This window comes from Hypanus sabinus, chromosome 3 (assembly GCF_030144855.1).
Source record: "Hypanus sabinus isolate sHypSab1 chromosome 3, sHypSab1.hap1, whole genome shotgun sequence".
In the NCBI taxonomy this organism is placed as follows: Eukaryota; Metazoa; Chordata; class Chondrichthyes; order Myliobatiformes; family Dasyatidae; genus Hypanus; species Hypanus sabinus.
Window position 1 is genome coordinate 133,585,127 of NC_082708.1, and position 11,523 is coordinate 133,596,649.

Consider the following 11,523-nt stretch of genomic DNA (forward strand, 5'->3'; position numbering starts at 1 on the left):
TTGAGTCCCAGCACAATTTACCAGGATCGGAACAACAGCTTATTCATTTTGGTACTAAGTCCAGTTCCTGCTTTGTCTTGGATGTCAATTTAGGATCTAAGGTTTGAGTGGTTTAATATCAGATCATATATAAAGCTTTTCCCTTTACTTTAAAAATACTGTGTGCCTTGCAGCAAATTCTGCAAACAGCCCTGCATCAGTCTGTTTTGGATGAAGCTAACAGTTGAGTATAGCTCATATTGCATCTCTGTATAATTTCATGTGGCTCTTTTAAACCTTCAGTAGATTCCAGTGAAGAGCCATCTGCTGAAGTGGTAGAAGTTAGTGAAGAGGCCTCTGTGACTGAGAGTGTCGAGCAACCTGAAATTCCTGCATCAGTTGAACCCGGCGAGGAAAAGTCAACAGTGGAAGAAGAAATGATTACAGTTCTGCCAGCATCTACTTCAGCTAAAGGTTACCTAGCCTCCCCAGCCAGAAATCAAATACGTAGTAGAAGTATATTACAGGCTTAACTATGTTTTGGGAGATGGACAGTCCCTTTGTTTGCTTTCGTGTAGGTTGATTTTACCTAAAGCCATCTTTTTTTCACAGATTTCTGATCTTTACAAAACATTATTATGTCTTTTATAAATGAGGATATATGTTTGGCCTGAGCTAAAATGATAGAGAATTCCTAAGCTAGAGTGATTTGGTAGTCAATGATCAGGATACGTTGGAGTGGCTTCAGATTCAGTTATCAATACAGGTTACCTCAGATTCTGTTCCTGAGAACAGGTTGTAAGGTAGTTTTTCCATAAGTCAGAAACATCTACTTTCTATAGCCACCCATATCGTATCACTCTGCAAACATTTCCTGTAATTCTTTCATTTCATAGTGAGGCACAACTATTAAACTAATACTAATATACTGCACACAGCTGTTAATGATGACCACAAAATATTTTTTTATTATTGTTTTTTGTTTTTTCTCAGCTCATGCTGTTAAAGCCTGAGGTATGGGCATAGCTGAGCATGCTAATTGTTATTATAATGATGATTACGAGGATGATTATTATTATCTTGAAAAATTAATTAAAACATGTGGGAGAATTTGCATAAAGCAGATTCCTATGTTAGGTCTTCTGGATCCCAGGAAGGACTTGTGTTTTACAAAGTATACAAAACAATATCAGCATATTTTCATAATTTAAAAAAATATTTATAATGATTTCTTTATCCATTATGTGATAAACTCTGGAGTGTAAAAGTTTTATCTTTAGTCATTAGCACAGTGGGCAGTCAATTCCAAGTCAAAACTGTTTCTGTGATTTTTCAGAGTTGGCATATGAAAAATGTTTCTATTTAACATTAGAACTACCTTGTATGCAGTTTATGATAATATGTTCCCCTTTATAGCATTTAAATACATTTAGAAATACTTTTAAATGTAATTTTGGTATTTAACTTGTAACAAATATAATTTAGAATTAGAATCAGGTTTAATTCTAAATCTGTGCAGAAAATATTGCAAGACCTGTCGACTCATGGAAAATGCTGTTTATGTAGGGTGATTGGAATGCTTACCAACATATACCAGTATATAGTTTCATGGCCCTTGAAGATAATAGGTTTTAAATTGTTAAACTGTAACTACATAGTAAAAATAATTATGTACAAAATATTGGGAAGCCAGATATTGTCTTTAAAGTACAGGTGAGAAAATTGGCCAATTTGTTCAGTGTGTAAAAATAGTAACAATAAATTCTGAGATTAAAGGTAGAAAGGTTAGTTATTTGTCACATGCACATCAGAACATAGAGCGAAATGTGTCAAATCAAATCAGCAATGATTGTGGCTTACAGCCCGCGATTAAGAGTTCATGAGGTTATTGTGTGTGTTCATCTTTTACCTTTCACAAGCTCTAGTTGTGGCTCACCATTGAAAGGCATTGAATGCCAGGAGGAGTGTTCTATGTGCATGATAGATGTGAGGTAGATCAGCTGCAGGAAGTCTGTTTCTCTTTCCAGTCTAAACAGCCTTTTAAATTATCAATGCAACTTCATCCTAAAGCAACACCAGATGTTGAAAATGAATCATTAGAAGAATATGTTCCTGCAGATTTTAATTGTTGGATATTTAAAAGTTATTAAGTAATAACTTTCCAAAACAAAAACTTCTAATTTTCTACCTTTTTTATCTTGTCCCATAATCCAATCTTTTGCTCTTTCTTCCTCCTGGGCATTATATTCATCCACTACAGATTATACTTTTTTCTCAGTCATTACACTGTTCATTTTTCTGAAGTTCAGATTGAATGGTTAAGAGATTCACAATTGATCTTTCTATATTACATGAGTCTCAGCTTGTGTCTTAGTACAGTTTGCTTCCCTCAGTGTGCTATTTGTTTTAACACATTGCCACGTCATTGACAGAAGCATTAGATTCGGAGCAAGAAGGCTGCGGGTGAACGGCTAAGGAATTCCCGAGCAAAGGCAAGACTGTGCAGCCATATTTACACCCGGTGTGGGAACTGGAGATGCAGCTCAATGACCTTCATCTGGTCAGGGAGAGCGAGGAGGTGATAGAAAGTTATAGGCAGGTGGTCACACTGGGGCCACAGGAGACAGACAAGTGTGTAACAGTGAGGAGAGGGAAGGGGAAGAGACAGGTACTAGAGAGTATCCCTGTGGCTGTATCCCTTGACAATAAGTACTCCTGTTTGAGTACTGTCGGGGGTGGAATAGCCTACCTGGAAGAAGCAACAGTGGCCGTGCCCCTGGCACAGAGTCTGGCCCTGTGGCTCAGAAGGGTAGGGAAAGGAAGAGGAAGGCAGTAGTGATAGGGGACTCTATAGTTAGGAGGTCAGACAGGCGATTCTGTGGACGCAGGAAAGAAACTCAGATGGTAGTTTGCCTCCCGGGTGCCAGGGTCTGGGATGTTTCAGATCGCATCCAAGATATCCTGAAGTGGGAAGGAGAATAGCAAGAGGTCGTGGTACGTATTGGTACCAATGACATATGTAGGAAAAGGGAAGAGGTCCTGAAAAAAGACTACAGGGAGTTAGAAAGGAAGTTGAGAAGTAGGACCTCAAATGATGAAGGAAGAGCATTTTTCAGAAAGGGGAGGGAGGCAAAAGGCTACTTTGGGAGGTGAGAGAGGAGATTGCTGAGCCTCTGGTGATGATCTTTGAATCATCAATAGGGACGGGAGAGGTTCCAGAGGATTGGAGGGCTGCAGATGTTGTTCCTTTTTTCAGGAAAGGGAGTAGCGATAGCCCAGGACATTATAAACCAGTGAGTCTTACTTCAGTGGTTGGTAAGTCGATAGAGAAGATCCTGATAGGCAGGATTTATGAACAATTGGAGAGGTATAATATGATTAGGAATAGCCATCATGGCTTTGTCAAGGGCAGGTCACGCCTTACGAGCCTGATTGAATTTTTTGAGGATGTGACTAAACACATTGATGAAGGTAGAGCAGTAGATGTAGTGTATATGGATTTCAGCAAGGCATTTGATAAGGTACCCCATGCAAGGCTTATTGAGAAAGTAAGGAGGTTGGGATCCAAGGGGACTTTGCTTTGTGGATCCAGAACTGGCTTTCCCACACAAGGCAACGAGTGGTTGTAGACTGGTCATATTCTGCATGGAAGTCTGTGACCAGTGGTGTGCCTCAGGGATCTGTTCTGGGACCCTTACTCTTCGTGATTTTTATAAATGACCTGTATGAGGAAGTGGAGGGATGGGTTAATAAGTTTGCTGATGACACAGAGGTTGGGGATGCTGTGATTAGTGTAGCAGGCTGTCAGAGGTTATAGCAGGACATTGATAGGATGCAAAACTGGGCTGAGAAGTGGCAGATGGAGTTCAACCCAGATAAGTTTGTGGTGGTTCAATTTGGTAGGTAAAATATGATGACAGAATATAGTATTAATGATAAGACTCTTAGAAGTGAGGAGGATCAGAGGGATCTTGGGATCTGAGTCCATAGGACACTCAAGGCTGCTGCACAGGTTGATTCTGTGGTTAAGAAAGCATACAGTGCATTGGCCTTCATTAATCGTGGGATTGAGTTTAAGAGCTGAGAGGTAATGTTACAGCTGTACAGGACCCTGGTCAGACCCCACTTGGAGTACTGTGCTCAGTTCTGGTCACCTCTTTATAGGAAGGCAAAGAGTGATTGTAGACAGGTCATATTCTGCATGGAGCTCGGTTCCCAGTGGTGTGCCTCAGGGATCTGTTCTGGGACCCCTATTCTTCATGATTTTTATAAATGACCTGGATGAAGAAGTGGAGAGATGGGTTAGTAAACTTGCCGATGACACAAAGGTTGGGGATGCTGTGAATAGTGTGGCGGGCTGTCAGAGGTTACTGCGGGACATTGATAGGATGCAAAATTGGGCTGAGAAGTGGCAGATGGAGTTCAACCCTGATAAGTGTGAAGTGGTTCATTTAGGTAGGTCAAATATGATGACAGAATATAGTATTAATGGTAAGACTCTTGGCAGTGTGGAGGATCAGAGGGATCTTGGGGTCCGAGTCCAGATTACATCTCAATTTAAACAATATGACCTCAAATGTAAGGCTTTAATAGTTCATTTGTGAGGCTTCACTTAAAACATTGTGTGCAGTCCAAAGCACTAGACATTTTTAGAAATTACACCAATGAATGGGGGAGGGTCTAAAGGAGATTCATCAGAGTAGCACAAAGTTTGAAGGATTTTAGTTAAGTTCTGGGGATGACAGAACTCAAGATGTTTGGATTGAACCCTGTTAAACATATTAGTATATTAGTTTACTAGAGAAAAAAATATATACTTATTAAAAATTCTGTGGGCTTTGGTACTATATATTGAGAGAGATTGTTTAAAATGGGAAAGGACTGTATAAACAGATTTAAGATAATTGGCCAATGAACCAGCGAGCAGTATTTTCTTTAGACATTCAGTTGTTCTGATTTGAAATATATCAACTGAAAGGCTGGTAGAAACACAAAAGGTTAAAAACTACAATGCTGTAGGGTGAAAGGAGCCAAGCTGGACTCAGTAGGATAGCTCTTTTGTAGCAGAGGCACAATGGGCTGAACAACCTTCTGTGCTGCAAGATTCTGTGAAATTACTGAAGGTGTTGACTTTAATCAGAATGTAGCAGAAGTCTAAAGAAGTCTTCAGCACTAGGCTGGATAAATAGTCCGTGGTCATCAGTACTGATCATTGCCAGCAATCTCTTATGGATGTCAAATGAAGACATCCTAGGCTTGGTCCAAAATATTTGATGAAAAGATCTGTCAATGCCACAAATAAACAAAGGCAATTTCAGTAACACAATAGATTCTGCAGAATCTGGAAATCCAGACGAACACACACAAAATACTGTAGGAACTCAGCAGTTCAGCCAGCATCAATGCAAGGAAATAAACAGTCAATATTTTTGGCTGAGGGCACCAGAGGGAAGTGAATGGAAGCTGAGAAGAAGAGAAGGAATAAGAGAGGAGGCAGAAAAAGAAGGGGGGAAAATTGGCGTAGATTATAGAAATCGATGTTCTTGCTGTAAGGTTAGAGGCTACCCAGCACAGAGAAGTGACCTGAAAGCCATTACTGCAAGTTACTCCGCCACAACTGTGGGACAATTGAGCTTTTATTGCGCTGTTATGGGCTTGATTCTTTCAAGAACACAGAATTGTTTTATACCCTTTGGCCATCTCAGAGTGCTGACTCACACCACACTCTAATCTCAGTCCAGGCATGATCTCTGAAATTCCAATGGCTCAGACCCCATGATCAACTTGCCTCTGACCCTTTGCGGCTTCAGTAGCTCTGACCATCTCATATCCCAGTAGTTCCAATCTTTCAACATTCCTGATCAGTTGCCCCTCCAATTCCATGAAACGTTGATAACTAAATGGATTCCCTGATGATCCCATTTCCTCATTTTCTGGGCTCCAAGTGACTGTCCCCTGTTTCCTTTGACTCCTTGCAAAGTGAATTTTTTTTTGTGTGGATTGGGCCTTGCTGCTTAAGATGACTAAGTAGTGTTGACACATGCATATATTCAATTCTCAGTAACCCTCAGGGGATAATGAGTAAGATTGAAACTATGGCCGATTTTTATCTCTTTCAGTGGTGTTAAAATGAATCTTTACTCCAACTGCTGCTTTATTCCTCTAATCTCCACTCTGACCTTCCTCGGCTTTTCACCTACCTATCACTTCTGCCTGGGTCCCCTCCTCCTTCCCTTTCTCCTATTGTCCACTCTCCTCTGCTAACAGATTCTATCTTCTCCAGCCCTTGATCTTTCCTACCCACCTGGCTTCACCTATCACCTTCCAGCTAGACGCTTTTTCCCCCTCCCACCACCTTTTTATTCGGGTATCTTCCCCCTTCCTTCTCAGTTCTTAAGAAAGTCCTCAGTCTGAAATATCAACTCTTTACTTTTTTCCAAAGATGCTGCCTCACCTGCTGAGTTTCCCCGGCATCTTGTTTGTGTTGCTTTGGATTTCCAGCATCTGCAGACTTTCTCGTGTTTGCTGCTCTAATTGAAGTTAGGTAACAGCCCAGTCTGGGATCGTTGGTTTAGTACCAGACTATGCTAGAATAGTGTTGGCATAATTTTGGAGCAATAGTGTAAAGTTGATAACGGAGAATCTGTTTCTTTGACTTAAACAGAACTAAAAAAACAATGGAAATAAAAAGGGGTATTTGTCGGCTCAGCTGAACCTTTAGTGCCTAGGTGGCACATGGGGCCTCAAAAGGGCATTAGCTGTCAATAATTCTTCATCTTTGTGTAGAATCAAAATCACAAATATATTAATTGTAGATTTTGTAAAATACAAAATTCTATACTTAATGTAAAATTAATACCTGCACCCTTGTGCTGCAGTCAAGTTTGCCAGTGGCCCTGCTTTCAGAGTGATGATTCTGCTATGGCAATATTAATACAATACATGGATATGTTTTGATGGCTCTCTTGATCTATCTTTCAAAATAGATGATTCCCAAACTCCTGAAGTACCTGAAGCTGGTGGAGAGGCCACGGAGGTAATAGCAGTGGAGGTGGAGAGCCCTGTGGTTGATGATGCTGAGCAGACGGAAAATCCTCCAGCAGTTGTAGAACCCGTGGTGACCTCAGAAAAGGAGGAAGTGACATCGGCGGCACAGGAGCAATAGCTATGACTGAAACAAATTACAGGTTACTTAATCCATCCTGAAAATAATTACATATTTCAATCTACATATATTGTGATCCAGTATGATATTTATCAACGTCTTAACTAACCTTGCCCTCACATCTGAGGTCACCCCCGTTTTTTCCTTCATTTGCCATCCCCTTGATCTTCCACATTCTCCCATTCCCATTTTCTCAGTAACAGCTACAACCATTTCTGACCACTTCTTCATATTCCTCTGTACCCCAGTTAATCCCACTTCACTTTTTCAGAGATACTCCAGACTACCGTTCTGTCCTTTGATCACCACAGTACCTCTGCCATTCTTAGTCTTTTCAAGTGCCCCTCACCCCAGTGTTGATAATAACAGTCCTCACCCTTTAGGCCTTGAGTTGTCTACAGAAGATTAAATGATTATGTCCATGAATGCTACATTTTGACTCTTCCCTCAGCGTCTGATCTAAACCTGGTCTGTTATCTGCCTAGGATATGGCCAACATTCTAGTATGCAAGTTTCTCTAAGATTTTCTTCTCCTCTAATTCAATTACCTCCTCTTTTACCATGATTGTAGCAGCAATTTCTTTCTTAATAAGGGCAGATTAAGGTAGGTTCTCGCTGCTATCTGTAAAGAGTTAGTACGTTTTCCCTGTGACCCTGTGGTTTCCTCTGGGTGCTCTGGTTTCCTCCCACATTCCAAAGATGTACGGGTTTGTAGGTTAATTAGTCACATAGGTGTAATTGGGTGCTGTGGGTCTGTTGGGCCGGAAGGGCCGGTTACTATGTTTCTAAATAATAAAAATAAATAAAAGATTAAATATATTCTATTTCCTCCCTTTGCATGGTTTCCCATTTTGCTGCTAACTAACCCTTCATCTCCCTACTACCTGATTATTATTTATATCTCAGGGGGTTAAGTAGTGAGGATAGATTATGTAAATAAGCTTTAGAAGCATTAGGTGTGATCTGGTTGAGGTATTTAAAATGATATCAATCGCATTGACACTGAGGTGCTATAGAGCATGAGGCTGATACATCTGACAGTAGCCCAGCTGAACAGGGAATGCAGCAGAAAGAATAGAAAGAGGGGTTGCAGGAAGAGTTGTGGATAATGGAGGAATCGCGTTGAGAGTTAAAAAAATCCAGGGGATATTTGATGATGGTGAGAAGACAGTCATGGGGAGAGAAAGATTGTGTGGAATGTTGGTTGAAGGTAGAGTGAAGGCAGTGTATCTCCTCAACCTAATAAAGTTCGTGGTCTGCTGCTGCTGTATCCCATCCACTTCAAGATTTGACGTATTGTACATTCAGAGATGCTCTTCTGCACACAAATGTGTGGTTATTTGAGTTACTGTCACCTTCCTGTCAGCTTGAATCAGTTTGGCCATTCTCCTCTGACCTCTCTCATTAACAAGGCATTTTTGCCCATGGAACTGCCACTCACAGGATGTTTCTTGTTTTTCACCCCATTCTCTGTAAACTCCAGAGACTGTTGTGTGTGAAAGTCCCAGGAGATCAGCATTTCCTCAAATACTTCATCTGGCACCGACAATTTGACAGTCAAAGTCATTTAGATCACATTTCTTCCCCATTCTGATGCTTGGCTGAAAAACAACTGAACCCCTTGGCCATGTCTGCATGCTTTTATGCATTGAGTTGCTGCCACATGCATTAACAAGCACCTGTACAGGTAAAGTTGGTGTTGCGTGTACTTGTTTATTGTATCCTAACTTCAAATCGATTCTAAAATGTGCCTCCTCCGTGGAGTGGATTTCATGCAGCAGTTAACTGGAAGTTGGAGTCTTCAGTACGGGCTTGACTGTATTTCACATTTCAGTCTCAGCTCTCTCGGCACTTCATAGGACATGGGAATGGGAATAAAATTCTACTTGTGTTTTTCATTAAACTTTTTTGGGTTGCTCAGGATTTTGGTGGACAGGTATCTTGAGAAATAGTACTGCAATCGCTCGAGTTGAGTATGATGTTCTCCTAAGAGGTTACCTCAGGGTCAATTCCCTTCATGGATACTGTCTGTGTATAGGAAGACTGATGCATGGGCAGCCACCACATGGTCCTTGACGGGTCAGGGTCTGGTGGCATGGAATGCTAGTTGACTGGGGTCCCTTCCTCTGCCTTCACTGCCATTGTGTTGTGTCATCATCTTCCACCAGCTCCACTGTTGAAGTCCTGGTTGGAACCTCCCCCTTGACCTCACTGCCAAGGGTGACTCTACCATGAGCTAAGCACCAGATGGCATTGCTCTGGGGATCTCAGGAACTCGCAAGGCTCTCCACCTTGAGAAGATCCTGAGAAATATATTAAGAATAATAATAGTCTCTAGGTCTAGAAGAAATATTTTTCTTCTGAAATCCATATTAATAACTTGCCCCGATAATTAGCAAAGGTCACCAGGACAATGGTTGAATGGGTTCCGAAAACAAGGAGTCCATCTGATGGCAAAATGGAGACTGATTTACACAGGTCTGTGTTAATCACTAATGCATCGCCAATCAGATTAAAATTACAAAATTAGTTTCACTGTAATTTGTTAGAAAGATAGCCTTGCAAAGTCTACCAGGTTGAAATACCTGATACCAGTAGCAAAAGGTAGGCTTGTATTAAAATGAGACATGATTGTCGTTGAGGTCCTTATTCCAGGGAAACTAAAAGTACACTGGAAATAGACTGGCATTTTCTGTAGAATAATGAGAATGTGTACTAGATCAATAATGGTAAAGGTTTATTTGCTCCATCTCTTACAGACGAGCTGAATTTTCATATTGGGTAACTTGATTGTTTGGACCCTGCAAGGAGTTACAACACGCAACAATGATGATGTGCAGAAACCTGCAAGTTCTACATCTGAGGAATAGTTCTAAAAATGGTTTATTTCTCACTTTACAATGCACGATCTAGTGCATATTTATTATTTTAGCATTAAGCCATAACATTAGCATTGTGTAACTATTAATTCTACTATTATACTTACATACTCTTGGATTTCTAAATATACATTAATATTATTGATAAATACTTAATTTCAAAGTTAAGTAAGTGTTTCTGTAACAATACTGAGGTAGATGGAAGACAGCAATAAAGGAAGGGTACATTGCAATGAAGCAACTCTCGGAGCGGGAGGGCAGGTGTGGGAGATGCTTGAACTGGGGCGCCACAGCAGCGTAGTGGTTAGCACACGCTATTACAGCTCTGTAAGAAGTCTGTACATCCCTCCCATGAACCTCGTGGGTTTTCTCCAGGCGCTGTGTGTCCTCACAAAATCCAAAGACATGCCGCTTAGTAGGGTAATTGGTCATTGTAAATTGTCCTGTGATTAGGCTTGGATTTAATAGGTGGGTTGCTGGGCAGTGTGCTTTGTTGGGCTGGAAGGGTCTGTTCTGCTCTGAATCTCTAAATAAAATAAAATATGTTGATTCATTCCTTCAGTTGAGGCTAATGTTTGCTTGAGATGAGATCTTATTGATACTTAGAAAAGGATGGAAAAACCAATACAAATCCAGTTTTTCTACTTTATGCCAAATTCTTATATCCTCAAGATCAAACTCAGTCGTGGTGTCACAGATGCTGGGAAAAAGGAAACCGCTGAAGGAACCCAATGGGTCATGCAGCACCCCCTCTTCCTCCTGGTTCAGTCTACCCATACACTTCGCCCATCAGGTCCCCTCCGATATGTACCACCTGACCTCCTTTCTTCATTTATGGTTCCTATTATTACCTCTTTACTTATCAGAAACCAGCATAAGTAGCCTAGCTGTGCCTGCTTATTACCCTCCAGCCGCTTGTCACCACCTCCACCCATCCCTCCCTATGTGACTCCATCTGTCTTTTTCCCCTTGTCTTTTTCAACCTATCACTCACTTGCCTCTGTCTCCAAATCCACCAATATCCCTCATACCTCCTCAGTCCACCCATTTCCTTATGGCTGCTTCTAACTGCTCCCCCTCTCCTCTTTACACTGGCTATCTTGCTCCTGCACATACAGTGCTGATTCAGAGTATCCACATGAAATGTCAATAATTCCTTTTCCCCCCACAGATCCTGCTCAATCCATTGAGATTGTCCAGCAGTTTGCATCAAACTCGGTAGTGGTTTATTATTTAACTAATACTTCCACTGGAAATACAAATGAAAATTTGTTTATAGAGAAATAAAATATGAAGTAATTATAATTTCTAAAGCTGCTTTGGTTCAACTTGGAATTTCTGTTCAGGAATTATCTGCCTGGAAAAGACACCTGAATTTAGCAGTAGTTTTAGAAGCAAACATGAAATCAAAACTAGGATATTCAGCATTTCCAACCTCCTCTTTGATTCAAAGAGAACATTGGCTGATCCATAACTTCATTTTCCTAAACTTTGTCTACT

The 11,523-nt window shown here is 40.8% G+C and overlaps 1 long non-coding RNA gene across 1 annotated transcript; it reads left to right on the plus strand.

Annotated features, from left to right (window-relative positions):
* The first annotated feature begins 92 nt into the window (after positions 1-92).
* On the plus strand, positions 93-10,584 carry LOC132391687 (uncharacterized). The gene is made up of 3 exons (XR_009511310.1): positions 93-453; positions 6,966-7,166; positions 9,904-10,584. It is a non-coding gene; the product is annotated as an uncharacterized LOC132391687 (long non-coding RNA).
* The last annotated feature ends 939 nt before the right edge of the window (positions 10,585-11,523 follow it).